The sequence below is a fragment of the Lycium barbarum genome, chromosome 8 (genome assembly GCF_019175385.1).
Source record: "Lycium barbarum isolate Lr01 chromosome 8, ASM1917538v2, whole genome shotgun sequence".
In the NCBI taxonomy this organism is placed as follows: Eukaryota; Viridiplantae; Streptophyta; class Magnoliopsida; order Solanales; family Solanaceae; genus Lycium; species Lycium barbarum.
Window position 1 is genome coordinate 114,708,102 of NC_083344.1, and position 22,341 is coordinate 114,730,442.

At 39.1% G+C, this 22,341-nt stretch overlaps 1 pseudogene; it reads left to right on the forward strand.

Annotated features, from left to right (window-relative positions):
• The first annotated feature begins 1,167 nt into the window (after positions 1–1,167).
• LOC132608174 (putative wall-associated receptor kinase-like 16) overlaps positions 1,168–22,341 on the forward strand; it is a 34,197-nt pseudogene continuing 13,023 nt past the window's right edge.

The following is a 22,341-nucleotide window of genomic DNA, read 5'->3' on the forward strand; positions in this document are numbered from 1 at the left end:
ATACCCTTCATTCACCTATTGGGGCTAAAAATACCCATCCGCTCACCTTTTTGGCTCACTTATGCTGTTTGACTATAGGTCAACATTGAATTTTAAAAAATGTTTATTTAAATTTCACGTGGCAACTTCTTATTAGCCAAAATTAAAATACTTGACCCATTAAAAAGACCCACCCATGTGTACCCGTTTTTCGAACAGACTCTGGCATGATACACCCGTCACCATACATAGGTATCTTCCTCGAAGTTGCTGCTCAATATAATCTTGTTTTTGGGGGGATGGATCCACTAAATGGACCAACAGAGCACTGTCGGGTTGATAGCCCTTTATCCGAGATCTCTTTTTAACAAAAAATTGTTGGATTTGATAAATATTTTTTGAAATTCAATGTTGACCATTAGTCAAAGGGCATAAGTGAGTCAAAAAGGTGAGTGGAGGGATATTTTAGCCACAATAGATGGATGAAGGGTATATTTAAACCTTTCTGGATAGTTCAGGGGTATTTTTGGACCTTTTCCATTTTAAATTTAATTTTCTAGTTTTCGGTACTAGCGTTGAGCCCCGACTAAACCCGGATTCGTGTCAGGAGTCGCATTGGGGGTAAAACGCTCCCCAATAAGACGATTCTATACCCAGAACTTGAACCTAAGTTAAGCACTGATTAAGAATAAATGAGTATGTACCGTTCCAGCACAACCTTTTTGATGAAGTACTAGGAACGTAATTGCACTGACAAACTATTACTTATGTGTCGTTTCCGTCACCTTTCAAGTTCAAATGGTTGGATGTATCAATTATCTAGGCTCAGCAAGAACAGTTAACTTTAAAATGATGTTTGGTACGTGCAAACGACTATTCTTCTGTACACAAGTCAGTCCTCTTTCGAGGTAGTCACCCCAAGGAATATTTACTAGCTAGCTAGTCTTTTTTCTTACATTTTGTGTCCTATCTATGCAGATGATTGAGATTCTTTTTCACGCAAAACTTGTTAATTAAAATTTGGCTTGTACATGAGAATATGACAAATTTACAAGACTCGTGTTTATAGTCTTGCCTTTAATTTGGTTTGCAGAATCTTCTTATCCACAGAGATAGGAGTCAAGGTCGTCCCTCTTGACTCTTCTGAACCAGTGGTGAAGTGGGCCCCATTGGCATGACTGACCCCAAGTCTTTGCATTTGATTACTAATATGAAAAATCATAACATTAGCAAGTTGTTAGTCGAACTGGCTAGCGTTTGCATCATTTTGGACACTCAAAAACCATGGACATAAAACCAATGATTTTGCTTCCTTACCAAATTGCTTGTTTTTATGCTTGTCTTCTGCTACTACAAACATTAGCCACAGCCCAAACTACCAGTTTAATGCCAACACACACCATCACCAACGGTGCCAATGTAACAATACCAGGATGCCGTAAGCAGTGTGGGAACGTTACGGTTCCATACCCATTTGGTATTGGCTCAGGTTGCGCCTTTGATTGGGGATTTGTGTTAGATTGCAACATTTCTACTGATGGTTCTCAAAAACTCCTCATAGGAAACATTGACATCTATGACATCTCCGATGCTAAATTGCGCATTGAGAATCCAGTGGCTTGGAGTTCTTACTCACCCAGTACGGGAGCTATGCTCGAGAAAGGTACTGGGTGGATCAGATTTTCACAATCAACTCTGTATAGTTTCTCAGCGCTGAACAGGTTTACTGTTGTTGGTTGTGACGCTGCTGCCATGACGGGCCCCGCTATATCAGCCGGGTTGATGTGATGGAAGGAGAATGTACAGGCGAAGGCTGCTGCCAGGTACAAATACCCAAGGGCTTGAAATACTATAACATAACCATGTTTACCACAAGAAGAAACCATACCAATGTTTGTTCGTTTAATCAATGCGCGTATGCATTTTTGGGCGAGGCAGAGCGCTTCCATTTCCGAGGCCTACAGGATCCAGATGATGTGACTTTTTTAAACAGGACAAAGGCCAGTTTGCCCATTGCGCTAGACTGGGCCATCGGCAATCTTACTTGCACGCAAGCTAAAGAAAGCGAGGATTATGCTTGCAAAGAAAATAGCCAGTGTGTTGACTCAGACACTGGCCTTGGTGGCTACCGCTGCAATTGTAAACCAGGTTTTCAGGGCAATCCATATCTCACTCCTGGCTGTCAAGGTAGGACGATTACCCCACCACACACACGTACACACAAAAATCTTAGTAAATATATTTCCACATAAAATATAGTTCTAAAATACAGCGTTTGATTTGTGAGTAGAAACTTTTACTGAAAAATATATTTTAAAAACTAATACTCCTATGAGATTTAAGAGGTGTGGTAAGGTGGACGGAGCTCCAGCATGGCATAAGAGCAAATGTGGCCCTTTTTCCACATTTGCTGAAAATTTAAGTATTGGCCAGACTTGTGCATCAGTAGTAGCTAGATGACAAACTAACAAGACACCTGAAAAGTCAGAGTCAATTCCTCAATGGTCATTGAACTTGTTAAATAGTTCCATTAAATTAACTTTTCAATTTTTTTGAATAATAAGGTCATCAAACTATGTTCATATTTTTAAAATAGTAAAACAATCCATTTTTGGACATAAGACCCCTTAACCCATTTTTAAATTATAAAAACCCATTTGAATATTTCTAGTTCATTTTCAAAACGTGAAAAATATTAATTCGAGTTACTTTAATTGGACTTCTCAACAAGTTCAATGACCATTCGAGGAATTCACTGGAAAAGTCAGTAATTTAATTTGTTTCAAAATTTAAAGCTGATTAAGGTTCATCCAACTTGACTCTTATAGTGTTTAAGGCAGGTTTCATTATGAACGCGGCCTCTTAGGCATGATTCACCCCAATTGTCTCTGCATTTTATAATTATGAAAATCATAGTAGTAACTTGTGTTGGAATAAAATAGACCCGCAAAAATAATATTCCCGGTATTAGTGATAAACGCGGAACACTAACTTATGGTTATATCAGCAAGAATAAAATGCAGCAATAATGACACCGAGATTTTTACGTGGAAACCCTTCTGAATAAGGGGAAAAAACCACGACCAAGAGGAGCAGCTGATATCACTATAGTAAGGAATTTTACACTGTGTAGTAACGAGTACAAATACTCCTAAGACCACTACACCCTCAAAAGAAAAACACTCTTTTGATTTTTCCCACCTCACTACAATATCACTCACACTCTATTTTTCTTCATAGACTGTTTTTTCTTACAGTCTATGGAATACCTCACTTTGCTCTCACTCAGATGTATTGTCTGAGATTTTGGTGTGTATAGCAAATGATTTTGGTGTATTACAAATGAACCATAAGCTGCCTATTTATAGGAATGAATTTCCTATGATGAGGTAAGCGCTTACATCACGACTATGATGAGGTAAGCGCTTACATCACGACTATGATGAGGTAAGCGCTTACATCACGACTATGATGAGGTAAGCGCTTACATCACGAAAATGTGAACAAAAGAATTGGCTTGTTGGCCAATTCCACAATCGCTACCAGTGTGATTTTGTCAAAGGAAGAAAAATCTTCCTTCCTTAAAATATGGGATAGGGGACTGGACCCCACAAATCTCCCCCTCCAGTCCCATTTACCTAAAGGAGGGTACACTGGCTTCTAATTTGAGTGCATGCCGACAAGTTCTTCGGCTTTAACTTTGAACACCCACTTGTTCTTTAAAGATCTCATGCCCTTAGGCAATTTCACCAACTCAAAAGTATGGTTCTTATGTAGAGATTTCATCTCATCTTGCATGGCTTCAATCCATTGATCCTTGTGCTCATCTTCCATGGCCTCCTCATAACATTCAGGTTCTCCCTCATCAGTGAGTGACACATACTCATTAGTTGAATAACGGGAAGAAGGAACATGCTGTCTAGTGAACCTTCTAAGTGGAATATCTGACTCATCCATGACTTCATGAGTAGGAACATCTACCTCATCAATAGCAGCATCATTATCATCATCAACATGCTGATCTGGAACATGATTCTGGGCATCACTATCGTTATCGAGCCCATCAACTTCATCAACATTTGTATGAGGGACTTGATCAAGATTAACTAAACTTTCAGAACTTGAAGATTTTATCTTCTCTGCTTTGTTAATATCTTCAATGGTTTGATCCTCCACGAAGATAACATCACGGCTTCTCACGACCTTCTTCTCAATTGGATCATATAGACTGTAACCAAACTCGTCAAGGCCATAACCAATAAAGATGCACTGCCTTGTCTTGGCAGTTAATTTCGACCTCTCATCTTTAGGCACATGTACAAAAGCTTTGCAACCAAACACTTTCAAGTGGTCATAGGAAACATCCTTGCCATACCAAACTCTGTTTGGAACATCACTTTGCAAAGAAACCGCAGGGGATATATTAATAACATGTGCGGCGGTCAATAAAGCCTCACCCCAAAAGGAATTCGGCAACTTTGCTTCAGAAAGAAAACATCTGACTCTTTCCATCAAGGTCCTATTCATCCTCTCGGCTAAACCATTAAGCTGAGGAGTCTTAGGAGGAGTCTTCTGGTGTCTGATACCCTGTTGCTTGCAGTATTCGTCAAACGGTCCACAATATTCACCACCGTTATCAATACGAATACACTTCAGCTTCTTTCCAGTTTCTCTTTCAACTGAGGCCTGAAACTGCTTAAAGACACCCAACACTTGGTCTTTAGTCTTTAAGACGTAGACCCAAAGTTTCCTTGAGCAATCATCAATAAAGGTAGCAAAATAAAGTGCACCACCCAAGGTCCTTGTCTTCATTGGACCACATAAATCTGAATACACCAACTCAAGCAACTCTGTCTTTCTTCAAGGAGGATGAGACTTGAAAGAAACTCTATTTTGTTTTCCAGCCAAGCAATGCTCACACTTTTCTAATTTAGCACTTTCGAAATTTGACAATAATTTCTTTTTGGCCAGAACATTTAGTCATTTCTCGCCAATGTGGCTAAGTCTCTTATGCCATAACGTTGAAGAGCTATTGCTCTCAACTGCATTCACCATATCAACACAGGTAGAGGCCGTAGTCCAGTATAGACCATGACGCTTTTCGGTACGAGCCACAATCATGGAACCTTTAGTAAGCTTCCACTTTCCAGCACCACTGGTACTGACATATCTCTCATCATCCAAAACACCAACAGAGATCAAGTGCAAACGAACATCAGGTGCATGCTTTACATTGTTTAAAACTAGTTTAGTTCCAATACTAGTTTTCAAACAAATCGTTCCAACACCAGCCACCCTAGATACAGTCTCATTACCCATACTCAAAGTTCCAAAGTGACCCGGAGTATAGGATGAGAAAAGTTCCTTCCTTGATGTCACATGAGATGCGGCACCACTGTCCACAACCCAGCTTGACTCATCACAAGCAATATTTATCAGATCCGCATCAAGGACAGTAATAAGATCTTCTGTAGTGACAGCAGCAACACGATTACCATCTTCTTTCTTTTCCTCTTTTTCTCTATTCTCTTTTTTCAAAATCCGGCAGAACTTCTTTGTGTGCCCTTTTTACCCGCAATGATAGCACTCAATATCTTTAAGTCTGCTTCTGGATTTGCTTCTATGATGTTCTCTATTTTGAGAACCACGATTCTTGCCTCTCCCCTTAGTGTCAGTCACCAAGACATCTGATGAGGAGGAACCTTGAGATTTTCTTGTCATCTCTTCATTTAAAAGACTGCTCTTGGCAAGATCCATAGGGATCACACCATTCGGAGCAGAATTTGATAATGAAGTTCTAATAATTTCCCAAGAATCTGGTAGGGAACCAATTAGAAATAGGCCTTGAATTTCTTCATCAAAATTAATGCCCATAGCAGATAACTGGTTCATGATCCCCTGAAAAGTATTCAGATGATTTGTCATTGCGGAACCATCGTGGTACTTTAAACCCAACATTTGCTTTATCAAAAACATCTTGTTGTTACCAGTTTTCCGAGCATACAAACTTTCAAGATGCTCCCATAGGGTCCGAGCATGTGTCTCCCCAGAAATATGGTTCAACACATTATCGTCAACCCCCTGTCTAATAAAGCCGCAAACCTACCGATGCAACAAATTCCACTCTTCATCTGATTTATTATCTGGCAAAGACAGGTTGATGAAAATTCTTGACATAGAGCAAATCTTCCATTTTTCCCTTCCAAATGGCATAATTTACGCCACTCAAAGTAACCATTCTACTAGTGTTGGCTTCCATCGTTTATCGCAAATACAAATACTATTTTATTCGAAGACCAAAGTAATTCTTTTCTGATGTGGAAGTTCAGACTGTGCTGCAACCACAGAGCATACTCAGACAGAACCTTGGCTCTGATACCACTTGTTAGGAATAAAATAGACCCGCAAAAATAATATTCCCGGTATTAGTGATAAACGCGGAACACTAACTTATGGTTATATCAGCAAGAATAAAATGCAGCAATAATGACACCGAGATTTTTACGTGAAAACCCTTCTGAATAAGGGAAAAAAAACCACGATCAAGAGGAGCAGCTGATATCACTATAGTAAGGAATTTTACACTGTGTAGTAACGAGTACAAATACTCCTAAGACCACTACACCCTCAAAAGAAAAACACTCTTTTGATATTTCCCACCTCACTACAATATCACTCACACTCTATTTTTCTTCATAGACTGTTTTTTCTTACAGTCTATGGAATACCTCACTTTGCTCTCACTCAGATGTATTGTCTGAGATTTTGGTGTGTATAGCAAATGATTTTGGTGTATTACAAATGAACCATAAGTTGCCTATTTATAGGAATGAATTTCCTATGATGAGGTAAGCGCTTACATCACGACTATGACGAGGTAAGCTCTTACATCACGACTATGATGAGGTAAGCGCTTACATCACGACTATGATGAGGTAAGCGCTTACATCACGACTATGATGAGGTAAGCGCTTACATCACGAAAATGTGAACAAAAGAATTTGATTGTTGGCCAATTCCACAATCGCTACCAATGTGATTTTGTCAAAGGAAGAAAAATCTTCCTTCCTTAAAATATGGGATAGGGGACTGGACCCCACAACTTGTTGATAGAATTAGAGTTCGCATCATTTTTGGAAACACAAAAACCATGGACCTAAAACAAATGAATTTGCTTCCTTACCAAATTGCTTGTTTATATGTTTGTGTGCTACTACTGACCTTAGCCACGGCCCAAACCAAATGTCACAATATCAGGATGTCCTCAGCAGTGTGGAAACGTTACAGTTCCATACCCATTTGGTATCGGCATTGGCTCAGGTTGCGCCTTGGATTCAGGGTTCGAGATGAACTGCAGCACTTTTAATGATGGCTCTGAGAAACTCCAAGCAGGAAATAACCTGGTGGTGTATGACATCTCTGTCTCTGATGCTGAATTGTGCATCGCTAATGCCATCAGCTCGAGATGTTACAACTCAGACGGAACTATGTTCAACGAATCAATCTCTCCGACCACATCTTTAGAATCAACTCCATATAGTTTCTCGGCGTTGAACAGCTTGACCGTAATTGGTTCCGATGAATACGTTACCATCACAGGTTCTGATCACTTTGACTATGGCTGCTATACCAGCGGTCACAAAGGGGAGGATATCAAGGAAGGAGTGTGCAATATGGGTAAAGGCTGCTGCCAGAAACCTATACCCACGGGCTTGAAATACTATAACACAACTATGTCTGTCACAGGAAACTGCACTAATGTTTGGTCGTTCAGTACATGTGGGTATGCATTTCTGGGCGAGACAGATCGCTTCCATTTCCGAGGCGTTAAGGATCTAGATGATGCTACTTTTTTAAACAGGACAAAGGCCAGTGTGCCCATTGTGCTAGACTGGGCCATCGGCAATAAAAAATGCACGCTAGCTAAAGAAAGCGATGATTATGCTTGCAAAGAAAATAGCCAGTGCGTTGACTCAGACACTGGTCGTGGTGGCTACCGCTGCAATTGTAAACCAGGTTTTTTGGTCAATCCATATCTCACTCCTGGCTGTCAAGGTAGGACGATTTACCACCACACAGCCCCCTACCCCCACCCCGCCCCCGCCCCACCCGGGACCCATCGCCACCACACACATAGAGAAATGTTAGGAAACATGTTTCTAAAATATCGCGTTTGATTTGAGAGTAGAAATTTTTACTGAAAAATATATTTTAAAAACTAATACTCCTTATGATATTTAAGAGATGTGGTAGGGTGGACGGAAGCTCCGGCATGGCATAAGGGCAAATGTGGCCCTTTTTCCACATTTGCTGAAAATTTAAGTATTAGCCAGACTTGTGCATGAGTAGTAGCTAGATGACAAACTAACAAGACACCTATCGGAGTCAATTCCTCAAATGGTCATTGAACTTGTTAAATAGTTCCACTAAAGTAACTTTTGAAATTTTTTGAATAATAAGGTCATCAAACTATGCTCATATTTTCAAAATAGTAAAACAATCCCTTTTTGAACATAAGACCCCTTAACCCATTTTTAAATTATAAAAACCCATTTGAATATTTCTAGTTAATTTTCAAAACATGAAAAATATTAATTGAAGTTACTTTAGTTGGACTTCTCAATAAGTTCAATGACCATTCGAGGAATTCACTGGAAAAGTCAGTGATTTAATTGGTTTCAGAATCTACAAGCTAATTAAGGTTCATCCAACTTGACCCTTATAGTGTTTAAGGCAGGTTGTATTATGAACCCGGCTTCTTAGGCATGATTCACCCCAATTGTCTCTGCATTTTATAATTATGAAAATCATAGTAGTAACTTGTTGATAGAACTAGGGTTCGCATCATTTTTGGAAACACAAAAACCACGGACCTAAAACTTGCTTCCTTAACAAATTGCTTGTTTATATGCTTGTGTGTGCTTCTACTGACATTAGCCACGGCCCAAACCAACACTAAAGGTCCCAATGTCACAATATCAGGATGTCCTCAGCAGTGTGGAAATGGTACGGTTCCATACCCATTTGGTATTGGCTCAGGTTGCGCCTTGGATTCAGGTTTCGAGATGAACTGCATCACTTTTAATGATGGCTCTGAGAAACTCCACGCAGGAAATAACCTGGTGGTGAATGACATCTCTGTCTCTGATGCTGAATTGCGCATCGCTAATGCCATCAGCTCGAGATGTTACAACTCCGACGGAACTATGCTCAACGAATCAATCTCTCCGACCACATCTTTAGAATCAACTCCATATAGTTTCTCGGCGTTGAACAGCTTGACCGTAATTGGCTCCGATGAATACGTTAGCATTACAGGGTCTGATAACTTTGACTATGGCTGCAATACCAGCTTTCACAACGGCGAGGATATCAAGGAAGGAGTGTGTAAGGGAAAAGGCTGCTGCCAGAAACCTATACCCAAGATCTTGAAATACTATGACATAACTATGTCTATCACAGGAAACCGCACCAATGTTTGGTCGTTTAGTCCATGTGGGTATGCATTTCTGGGCGAGGCAGATCGCTTCCATTTTCGAGGCCTACAAGATCTAAATGATAATACTTTTTATGAGAGGACAAAGTCCAGTGTACCCATTGTGCTGGACTGGGCCATCGGCAATCAAACTTGCAAGCAAGCTTAACAAAGCGAGGATTATGCTTGCAAAGAAAATAGCCAGTGTGTTGATTTCGATACTGATCTTGGTGGCTACAGATGCAGCTGTGATGAAGGTTATGAGGGAAATCCTTATCTCGCTCCAGGCTGCCAAGGTAGGCAAATATAATTACTCAGTAGTTCGTATGAGGATTAAATTGATTTTCAATATAAATTCGGAAAAGGGCCAAAATTACCCCTGAATTTTGAAAAATAGTTCATCTATACCCTTCGTTATACTTTAGGGCCAATTATACCCTTACAGTTATACTATGGGGTCAATTATACCCTTATGTCTAACTGCTGCCACGTGGCATCATCTCAGCCCTTCAAAATTATTTTACCCTCAAATAATTTTTTACCAACTAAAATAACTCAAAACGACCCGAATTGTTTTTCCAGCAAAAATAATACGGAATTATTTTTATATTTTTTTCTGAAAAAATTATCCGTATTATTTTTGCTGGAAAAAAAAATTCGGGTGGTTTTGAGTTATTTTAGTGGGTAAAAAACTATTTGAGGGTAAAATAATTTTGAAGGGCTGAGATGATGCCACGTGGCAGCAGTTAGACATAAGGATATAATTGACCCCATAGTAACTGTAAGGGTATAATTGGCCCTAAAGCATAACGAAGGGTATGGATGAACTATTTTTCAAAGTTCAGGGGTAATTTTGGCCCTTTTCCGATATAAATTTGGACATAGAACTCTTAACTTTTTCTCTCCGAATAGTAACGTAATGTCACGTAAAGTGGAACAAAGAGAGTTTTGACATTAGACTTTAATACCAGAATACATATGTATATACAACACAAATAGACATATTAGTGGTGTTTATCGGATTGCTCTGCTGGATATTTGCACTTAAGAATTCAGCTTATCGGCTATTGATTTTTAAGTATAGTAATCTGCTGACCTAATAATAAGATATAGATTGGTTCGGTATGGGTTTAGCGATTATCCATCGGATATCGGTCAGTTTATCGACTAAGTTAATACTAATATCTTTACAAAATATCTGAAAATAGTGACTTATACAGAACCTCCCTATCAGCACCTCCCCTTATACCATAACAACTACTCTGTCTGTCTCAAAAAGATTGTCTTCCTTTCCTTTTTAGTCTGTCCCAAAAAAATTATCTTCTTTCTATATTTAGAAACACTTTAACTTTATGAGATAATTTACAGGCACACAAATATCTAAGTCTTATTTTGAACCACACATTTCAAAAGTTTTTCTTTATTTCTTGAACTTTGTGTTAAGTCAAAAGAGAACGGTCTTTTTGGAACGGAGGGAGTATACTTTATACTATATCAATTTGGAACAAGATACAGTAAAACATAAAATGTGTAATTCAATATTTTAAATAAATGCATATTAATTTGGAAAAAGATACAGTAAAACATAAAATATGTAATTCAATATTCGAATGCTAGAAAAGAAGTTAGCGAAGTAATAACATAACAACACTGAAATTCAGCAAAATACATTGAATCATGAATAACATACCTGATTTGGATGGGAATTTGGGCGACAATGATAATGAAATCCAGATTTTTTTTATAACCGGTCAGTCCTAGAACCCCACAGTTAATAAGACTCCTTATCTTCTCATAAAAGGATAAGTCATCTAGGGGTCGTTTGGTTGGGAAACAAGTTATCCCAGGATATTAGTTATTTCAGAATTAGTTATACTGTGATTTTATCTCAATCAAACGTGAGATAAACTTATCTCAAATTTAATTCTGGAATTATTTATCCCTTATGCCTCGTACTAAAGAGTCCAACCTCATCGAGGAACTTCCTCAAATATTATCACCAAATGATTATAATATCAGATACTTATATAGAGCCCGTTTGGATAGGCTTATTTTAAGCACCTTATAAGCTAAAAAAAATAAGTTGAGGGAGCCCAATTTTTTTTTTTTTTGGCTTATAAGCTGCTTTAGATAAGCTAAGTCAAACGGGCGTAATTATTTTTTTGAGCTTATTTTAAGCACAAAATGACTTTAAGCTGGCCAGCCAAACACTCAAAAAAGCTAAAAACAGCTTATAAGCAACTTATAAGCCAATTCAAACGGGCTCATAATTTAATTCATTTGAATAAAATCAATTAGTAATATATGGGCCACATTTTAATTAAGCTAAATGAAAAATCTAACATTTGAATCTCTCCTTCCAAAGTTGTTTCTTGTTTTATCTGACAAAAAAAATAAAGAACATTTATTTATAATAAAAACAAATCTGCGACAAATGATTTAGCAATCTAAAGAAATGTGATTGCATTATTTTCATAGGAGTTTTGACTTCCTGTTTTTTATTCCTAAAAGGAGAAATAAGTATCCTTTTATTCTATTTTATATGATATTTTACTAAGAATGTAGTTAATCAACAAAGAAATATTATAAAACTTGTAATTTAAAATAATTCATAAATATTTGTGCAACAATATATAAATTATCTCATTAAAGTGATAGTTCTGGTGTGATTTGAAATAGATTCTAAAATAAGTGTACTGTACAAAATGAGATAGAAAAGAGTATGTATATAGATTTTCTCGAATATTTGTTAAATTGATTATAAGGAAACAAATGAGACTATGAAAGTGCCACTATTTGTCAACAGTAAGAGCTGTGCAGAAGTTGGCTTTACTAAAATATTTAGTTTATATTTCTAAAGAATGTTACTCGCTCCGTCCCAAGTTATGTGATATAACTTAATCAGGTACGGAGTTTAAAAAAGAAAGAAAGACTTTTGAAACTTGTGGTAAAAAAAATATATATGTACTTGTGTAAATCATTTCATTAAAGGTAAAAAGGAAAGTTTTAAGTCATTCTTTTTGGGACACACTTAAAAAAAAAAGTGTATTACATAAATTGAAGTAGAGGGAATATCTAATTTCAGTTGTTGCATCGACATAAGAGTAATGGGATAAGATCGAGTTCGAAGGGAACTGTAATCTTTCCTTAAGTCTAATATATACTCCCTTGTAGGGATCTTAGTAGCTCAGTTGGTTGGTTACCTGAACTTTTACCTTGTTGGTGAAGGTTTAAATCCTCACATTGTAATCCCCACGTTGTAATCCCTTCCCCTTCCCCTACCCCGTATGTAATTAAAAAAAATTATATATATAGACACACACCCACATATACTCTCTCCGTTCCCAAAAAAAATTGTCTTAATTTGATTTGACACTTAGTTTAAGAAATAAAGGAAAGCTTTTGAAATGTGTGGTCCAAAACAAATTTTAGATATTTGTGTGACGGTAAATCATCTTTAAATTGTTTCTAAATATAAATTTGTCAATTTTTTTTGGACAAACTAATAAAAAAAGTAAGACGATCTTTTTGGGTTTAAGGGAGTAGCTTGTTTAAGAAAACAAAAAGTTCGAACTGCACTGGGCCTCAGTTGTTTGCACTTAATGGAGGTCTGAATTTGAATAGTTCAGACCTTAGGTCATTAATTGCATTTATTTACATTTAGATCTAAGCATTTAATTGATCTTAATAGGTCTTAATCATTAAGATTTTCAAAAAAGTATTAATATCATTAAGAGGTATTTTGTATGGATAATTTTTAGCACCAACTCCACCCCGCCCCTCCACCTAAAACCCTCCCCAACCCTCCACTACCCCACTGTCACGCCCCGAACCATGGCCTGGACGTAACACGGCACTCGGTGCCTGACTGCATGTGACCGAACGAATCACATGGCTTGCTGAATCATCATGATACATAACAAAAGCGGAATATAACGTGAATGCATGATGAGCCTTTATAAAACGTAGTAAGTCATAATACTTAATAGAGTACTTGTTTAAACATGAGTGAGCCAAAATGGCTATACGACTCCAAATGTCTGACATGACATAACTGACTTGTCTAGTCTATGAAACATCTATCATGAGTCTGACTGGAAAACATACTTACTGGGACAAGGCCCCCAGCATACCTTTAGATGCAAAACTAAATAAAGAAATACAATGTCTAAACCCCGAATGAGATGGGGCTCACCAATAAGCTGGTACGTGCAGATCCTAAGCAGAGGCGTCGTCTTGTAAATTCGTACCTGCATCGTGAAATGCAGGCCCCCTGGCAATAAAGGGGACTTCTGAAACAACTGGTATGTAAAACAACTGAAAGAATTAACATGGGACATGGAATAACATGATAAGAACTGAAACTGAAGACCTGGACATGAACATGAGCATGGGCATAAGCATGAGCATGAGTACATATATATATATATATATATATATATATATATATATATATATATATATATATATATATATATATATATACAAATATATCATAAGTAAAACATGATAAGTAGGGAGAGCAATAACTTATAACCGATCCATGGTCTGGTGCTTGCGTCCCACCAGCAGAACACTCAGTCCTTGCCAGGGAACATGAGATTTGATAAAATATGAAAGGATCCAGTCATTATGAGAGATCGTCCGGGACATCGGTGGAGCGATCCTCATCCTACGGTGGCTACGTAGTTTCAGGCTATCTGAAGCCCTCCTCGGTAATTAATGCAACTCCCAAAATATGAATGTATAAAATAGTGGCACTTGCTGCCCATGGTATATCATGAACCATAACTTGCTTGTACATAGTGTTCATGAATCGTCATAGTCTTGCAAAACATGTTTTTGGTTCATGAGTAATAACAATAGTTCGAAATCATATATATATATATATATATATATATATATATATATATATATATATATATATTTGTCTTGAAAACATGCTTGTAACTTGCTGGACGAAATCATAAAGTTTCGTATAAACATAATGAGAACACATGAGGAAGAATTCATGATTCTTGGATTAAGCTAGGATTTCCTAATAACCGTAATGGAAGATTAGGAATACAATAACGAATATAGATACAAAATTCATGTACATAAATACATAATTACGGGCTACTAATATGTTGGGTTTACTGCCCTAGGATTTGAAATTCATGGATTTTACGAAACGGATCATGGGGAAGAACGTAGAGATTCCCACATGTGGATGGAAGTTCTACATACCTTAACTTCCCGCTTTTGAGCGTATCACAATGTCCTTCAATCCCTTCAACTTCAATCTATAGCAATACAGGTCATAGGGATTCTATATTAGCAACAATATCCATGCTTTGTTCAGCTAAGCATTTTATCACACTTGGTGGGCATGAAGCTCTATAACCCTCATTAATGGTGTTTTCTTCACCCAATCCCCATTCTATTACTTCTAACTAACTCTACAATCTCAATTAGATGTAATTAACATCATTCTTCATCACCCATATGAATTCAACAATCCCAAGTCAACAATCCAACAACTCTAGCATAGTTCATATAATTCTCTCTATCAAAACCATTTATTTCTCTCCCAAGAATTCATCAATTCACAACTATAAATGATTAGGGAGTAGAAACATTACCTTTTATGAGTAGTCACCACGAAATAAACATCCCCAAGTTTGATTTTTAGCTTAGAATGACGGTAACAACTTGTACTACACTTTATCCTTCACGAGCCTCGGGATTCGGGGCCTTCAACTTGGTTGATTCTCTACTTTATCTCTCTAACTGTCCCCTCTCTCTCTCTCTATCTCTCTCTAAAATCTGAAAATGTGATGAAATGTGGCTGCTAGGGTTAACATTTCCCTTAAATACCAAGGGGAAATGGGTTTGACCAAACTTGAAATTGGGTTGGGACCTTTCTGACTTAAAATGTCCATATCTCCCTATCCCGATGTTACCTGTGGGCCCACGACCTATGGTTGGAAAGGTATTTCAATTATCTACAACTTTTGTTCTTTGGGTTTTCCTAAATTCCTAATTTATGATAGAGTTATGGCCTCTCGTAGTCAGGTGACCCGAAACGTATTTACGGACCAAAATACGCCCCATGTTATGGTCCCGTAACAAGAAGTACGGACCTTAACTTGGGACCGTACCTTGGTGAAAATTTCCAGTGAGGTTCTGGAAATTTTTGGTGTGTTACGGCTCACTGTTACGGCCCGTAACACGTGTTACGGCCCGTAACGTCACCGTAACGCTGCCAGAATTTCCAGCGAATAGGCTTCAGTAAAATCGGCATAACTCTTTGCACAGATGTCCGTTTGACCCCCATAATATACCGTTGGAAATTTATTTCAAAGGGATACAACTTTCATCAAGGAAGTTTTCTCAAATTCAAAAAGGAGTTTCACGAAATTTGACTGGAAGGCAGACGTATCGAAAACTTAGCCAATTCTATAGGATTTCAAGTGCCTTACTATTAGCCATATTGAGACGATCATATCTCCTTGCTCCGATCTCTGATTGGCTTGGTCCGTATATCGTTAGAAAGGTATTTATACATACTACAACTTCATTGAGGGTGCTTTCCCAATTCCAAACCAATCAAGGAGTTATCGCTGCCCGAAGTAGGCCTATCAACCATTTTCGCAAAACGTTCAAACCTTCAGTGTTTCCACTAGAACTCAAATGATATGAGCTTAATCTCAGTTCCAAGATGTGGGGTGTTACAATATCTCCCTCTTGGGATCATTCATCCTCGAATGATGGGTCATGGTTAAGAATATGGCTGGACATGGCTTGACTACATGAACGTGAAGGAAACATGACATGAAACATGGAGACTGAACTAACATGACATGGTTATATGGAAACATGAATACTGAGGCATGATCATGGGCACTGGATAGCTGACATGAGCGTGGAACATGAGACATAACATGACATGGGGCATGGAAACTGACATGACATAGTTTCTTGAAAACATCAGTGCCCAAACATGAGACATGAATAGCGAATACATGAACTTGAACGTGAAACGTGAGGCATGAATACATAATGGACATAACATGAATATTAAATTTATTTACCTTGAAGTCTATCTGCCTGCACTTCAAACAAGTGAGGATATCTGGATTTCATGTCTTCTTCGGCTTCCCATGTAGCCTCTTCAACCTTCTGGCTCCTCCATAAGACCTTTACTGAGGCTACTTCCTTAGTTCTCAACTTGCGAACTTGACGATCAAGAATGGCTACGGGGATCTTCTCATAGGTCAACCCATCCTTAACTGTTATAGTATCAGTAGAAACAACCAACGATGGGTCTCCTACACACTTCCTCAACATGGACACATGAAATACGGGATGTACAGCAGCCAAGTCTTGTGGCAACTCAAGTTCATAGGCCACTAGACCGACCTTTCGTAGAATTCTGTAAGGTCCAATATATCTGGGACTTAGCTTCCCTTTCTTCCCAAATCTCATAACACCTTTCATGGGTGAGACTTTAAGGAACACCCAATCATCAACTGAAAATTCTAAATCCATTCGTCTCACATCTGTATAAGACTTCTGGCGACTCTGAGCTATTTTCAAACGCTCCTGTATTAACTTGACTTTCTCCATAGCTTGATAAACCAAATCTGGTCCTAACAACTCTGCTTTACCTACTTCGAACCAACCAATAGGTGATCTGCACCTTCGCCCATACAGAGCTTCAAATGGTGCCATCCCAATACTAGCATGATAACTGTTATTATAAGAAAACTTAATGAGAGGTAAGTGATCATCCCAATTACCTTTGAAATCCAAGACGCATGCTCTCAACATATCCTCCAGAGTCTGAATAGTACGCTCTGCCTGACCATCTGTTTGTGGATGAAAAGCTGTGCTGAGGTTAACCTTGGTACCCAATCCTTTCTGAAAGGATTTCCAGAAGTTCGCTGTAAACTGAGCACCACGATATGAAATAATGGACACTGGTGTCCCATGCAATCTGACAATCTCATTAACATACAGCTTGGCATAATCTTCTGCTGAATCTGTGGTCTTGATTGGCAAAAAGTGTGCTGACTTAGTAAGCCGGTCAACGATCACCCAAATAGAGTCATGTCTCCTAGATGAACGAGGTAAACCTGATACAAAATCCATATTGATCATTTCCCATTTCCAAACAGGAATATCAATATTCTGAGCCAAGCCACCAGGCCTCTGGGGTTCGGCTTTCACCTGCTGACAGTTCGGGCACTTAGCTACAAAATCTGCCACATTCTTCTTCATATCGTTCCACCAGTAAATCTCCTTGAGATCATGATACAACTTAGTGGAACTTGGGTGAATGGAATACCTGGAATTGTGAGCTTCTGACATGATTCGCTCTCTGAGCCCATCTACATCTGGGACACATAATCTGCCTTGGTACCTCAAGGTACCATCATCTCCCCCTTGTTCAAAAGTCGTTGCCTTATGCTTGTGAATCCCCTCCTTCAGCTGCAATAAATAGGGATCACTAGATTGTTTCTCCTTGACTTCAACGACTAAAGAGGAAAGAGCACTATTTTGAACAACCACACCACCATCCTCGGAGTCCAAAAGTCGAACTCCAAGATTGGCCAAACGGTGAACTTCCTTTATCACAACTCTCTTATCCACGTCCACGTGGGCTAAACTTCCCATGGAATGCCGACTAAGAGCATCAGCTACAACATTCGCTTTCCCTGGATGATAGAGAATATCCACATCATAATCCTTAAGCAATTCGAGCCATCTCCTCTGTCTAAGATTTAGCTCCCTTTGTTTGAATATATACTGCAGGCTTTTATGATCTATGAAAATATCAACGTGCACTCCATACAAATAATAACGCCATATCTTAAGTGCAAAAACTACAGCTGCCAACTCTAAGTCATGAGTCGGATAATTCTTTTCGTGAACCTTAAGCTGACGAGATGCATAAGCTACAATCTTACCATGCTGCATTAAGACACATCCGAGACCAACTCCCGAAGCATCACAATAAACCACGAATCCTTTAGTTCCCTCTGGCAAAGTCAAAACTGGAGCAGAAGTCAATCTTTTCTTCAACTCCTCAAAGCTTCACTCACAAGCATCTGACCATTGGAACTTAACTTTCTTCCGAGTCAACTTAGTCAACGGAGCAGAGATAGAAGAAAATCCTTCTACGAAGCGTCGATAATAGCCTGCCAGACCCAAGAAACTCCTTATATCAGAAACTGAGGTGGGTCTGGGCTAACTCCTCACGGCATCAATTTTCTGAGAATCAACTTTAACACCTTCACCCGAGATCACATGGCCTAAGAATGCCACTGATTTAAGCCAAAACTCACACTTTGAGAATTTTGCAAAAAGTTCGCGATCTTTAAGAGTCTACAACACTATTCTGAGATGTTCTGCATGATCAGCCTCATTACGGGAATACACCAAAATATCATCAATGAAGACAATGACGAATAAATCGAGATAAGGTTTGAAAACCCTATTCATAAGATCCATGAAAGCAGCTGGCGCATTTGTCAACCCAAATGACATAACAAGAAATTCAAAATGGCCATAATGGGTTCTGAAAGCGGTCTTCGGAATATCAACTTCCTTAACCTTTAACTAATGATAGCCTGATCCGAGGTCAATCTTGGAATAACATTGGGCAGCCTACAGTTGGTCAAATAAGTCATCTATTCTAGGAAGAGGATACCTGTTCTTAATAGTGACCTTGTTCAGTTGACGGTAGTCTATACACATACGTAAGGAACCATCCTTCTTTCGAACAAACAAGACTGGTGCACCCCAAGGCGAAACACTGGGCCTAATAAACCCCTTATCAAGTAGATCTTTCAACTGGGATTTTAACTCTTTTAACTCTGCTGGAGCCATCCTGTATGGCGGAATAGATATCGGCTGAGTATCGGGAAGTAGATCAATTCCAAATTCAATCTCCCTGTCAGGAGGGACTCCTGGAAGATCTTCTGGGAAGACTTCTGGGAATTCATTTACAACTGGGACAGATTGAAGAGTTGGAGTCTGGGCATCTGAATCCTTGACTCGAACTAGGTAGTAGATATAACCTTTGGAAATCAATTTTTTGGCTTTTAGGTAAGAAATGAATCTACCCCTGGGTACTACTGAATTACCATCCCATTCTATGACTGACTCATTAGGAAACTCGAATCTTACCACCTTAGTTCTACAACATACTGTGGCATAACATGAAGCTAACCAGTCCATATCCATGATCACATCGAAATCTACCATTTCTAATTCCGCTAAATCAGCTATGGTTCTGCGGTGATAGGCTAAAACTGGGCAACCCCTGTAAATACGCCTAGCTATAACTGACTCCCCAACTGGGGTGGACACCTCAAAGGGTTCATACAATTTTTCAAGTTCAATACCAAACTTTTTAGCAACAAAATGGGTTACATAAGATAATGTGGATCCTGGGTCAATAAGGGCATATACTTCCAAAGTGAAAACTGTGAGTGTACCTGTGACAACATCTGCTCTAGCCTCTGTATCTTGACGACCTGTCAATGCATACAAATGGTTCTGACCACAGCCTGTATTGTTGGACCTTGTCGTGCCACGCCCCTGCTGGGCCTGATTGTAACGAGGAGCTGTTGAATTTATGGACTGCGTCACATTACCTCCGGTACCCTGTCTGGCTGATGGACAGTCCCTCTGAATATGGCCCTTCTGGCCGCAACCATAGCACGCATTTGTACCCATACGACATTCACCTAAGTGTCTCTTAGTACACTTGCTACAAGTTGGAATTGTATAGACTGACTGACTCGTACTAGCCTGAGAATGAGAACTCGATGGTCTAAAGTTCTGTTTTTTGTCATTTCTGAAATTAGGGATTGGGTCCCTAGCTGCAGATGGAGCGTGTCCTGCTGACCGGTTCTTGAAGAACTGCCTACCTCCTCCCTGACTAAAGTTACCTGAAGATTTAGCCCTCTTGTTGAATTCTTTATCCCTTTGTTTCTGTAAAGCTTCCTCTTCCTTCAGTTCAGTTTCATTACCTTGCACAAATGCCAAGATCTTAGAGATAGTCATCTTATCATTCTGAGCAGCAGTCTTGGCATCTCTATACAATTCGGGTTTCAACCCCAGTACAAATCTCCTAACCGTCGCCCTCATGTCGGGAACCATGTGAGTAGCATATCTGGACAACGAAATAAATTTGAGATAATACTCTTGAACGATCAAGCTACCCTGCCTCAACCTCTCAAATACCATAGCCTTTGCTTCCCGGACCTCGATTGGCATGAAGTGGCCAAAGAAAGCGTCAATGAACTCATCCCATGTAGCAGAAGATGCATCCTTCCCTCGATATTGTTTCCATGTCTCATACCAAATAAGAGCAACATCCTGTAGCTGAAAAGCACCAAACTCTGCTACCTCAGTCTCAGTGACATGCATAATACGAAACACTTCCTATAGGCCATCAATATAGTTCTGCGGATCCTCCTCAGCCTTAGTCCCTGTGAAAGTTGGAGGTTTCATTCGTAAGAATTCCAGAGTTCTTGAACTATTTGACCCACCACTAGCACTTAAGCTAGGGGCTGATTCTTGTCACTGCGCCTGGTTAGCAACAATCTGAGTAAGCAGTTGGATGGCTCCTCTCATATCCATGTCCGAAGTGTTAGGAGGTGTAGCTGTAGGAGCAGTGGGGACTATTGTTTTAGTCGGAACAGTCTCTTCGTGAGCTACTTCCGCGGCAGCCCTTTGGCTGGTAGCTGTGTTTCTCTTCTTGTAATTTGTTTTGTAGGGCATTTTCTGAAAACACGTACACGCACGAATTAGGAAGCCATCCTAGAAATACACCTCTAAATGCACGATCTAAAATATAAATGAAGTGAGACGATCCTGAATGTCTTGGTGGTCAACTGTTTATATGTATGGGGCCCTTACACATATAAAAGTGACCCCACTGGACACGGTTTCATAGACACCCTAAAAACACTTGAACCTAGGCTCTGATACCAAACTTTGTCACGCCCCGAATCATGGTCTGGACGTAACACGACACTCGGTGCCTGACTGCATGTGACCAAGCGAACCACATGGCTTGCTGAATCATCATGATACATAACATAAGCGGAATATAACGAGAATGCATGATGAGCCTTTATAAAACGTAGTAAGTCATAATACTTAATAAAGTACTTGTTTAAACAAGAGTGAGCCAAAATGGCTATACAACTCCAAATGTCTGACATAACATAACTGACTTGTCTAGTCTATGAAACCTCTATCATGAGTCTGATTGGAAAATATACTTACTGGGACAAGGCCCCCAGCATACCTTTAGATGCAAAACTAAATAAAGAAATACAATGTCTAAACCCCGAATGAGATGGGGCTTACCAATAAGCTGGTACGTGCAGATCCTAACGAGCAGAGGCGTCGTCCTGTAAATTCGTACCTGCATCGTGAAATGCAGGCCCCTGGGCAATAAAGGGGACGTCAGCACATTGAATGTACTGGTATGTAAAACAACTGAGAGAATTAACATGGGACATGGAATAACATGATAAGAACAGAAACTGAAGACCTGGACATGAACATGAGCATGGGCATAAGCATGAGCATGAGTACATATATATATCATAAGTTAAACATGATAAGTAGGGAGAGCAATAACTTATAACCGATCCATGGTCTGGTGCTTGCGTCCCGCTAGCAGAACACTCAGTCCTTGCCAGGGAACATAAGATTTGATAAAATATGAAAGAATCCAGTCATTATGAGAGATCGTCCGGGACATGGGTGGAGCGATCCTTATCCTACGGTGGCTACGTATTTTTAGGCTATCTGAAGCCCTCCTCAGTAATTAATGCAACTCTCAAAACATGAACGTATAAAATAGTGGCACTTGCTGC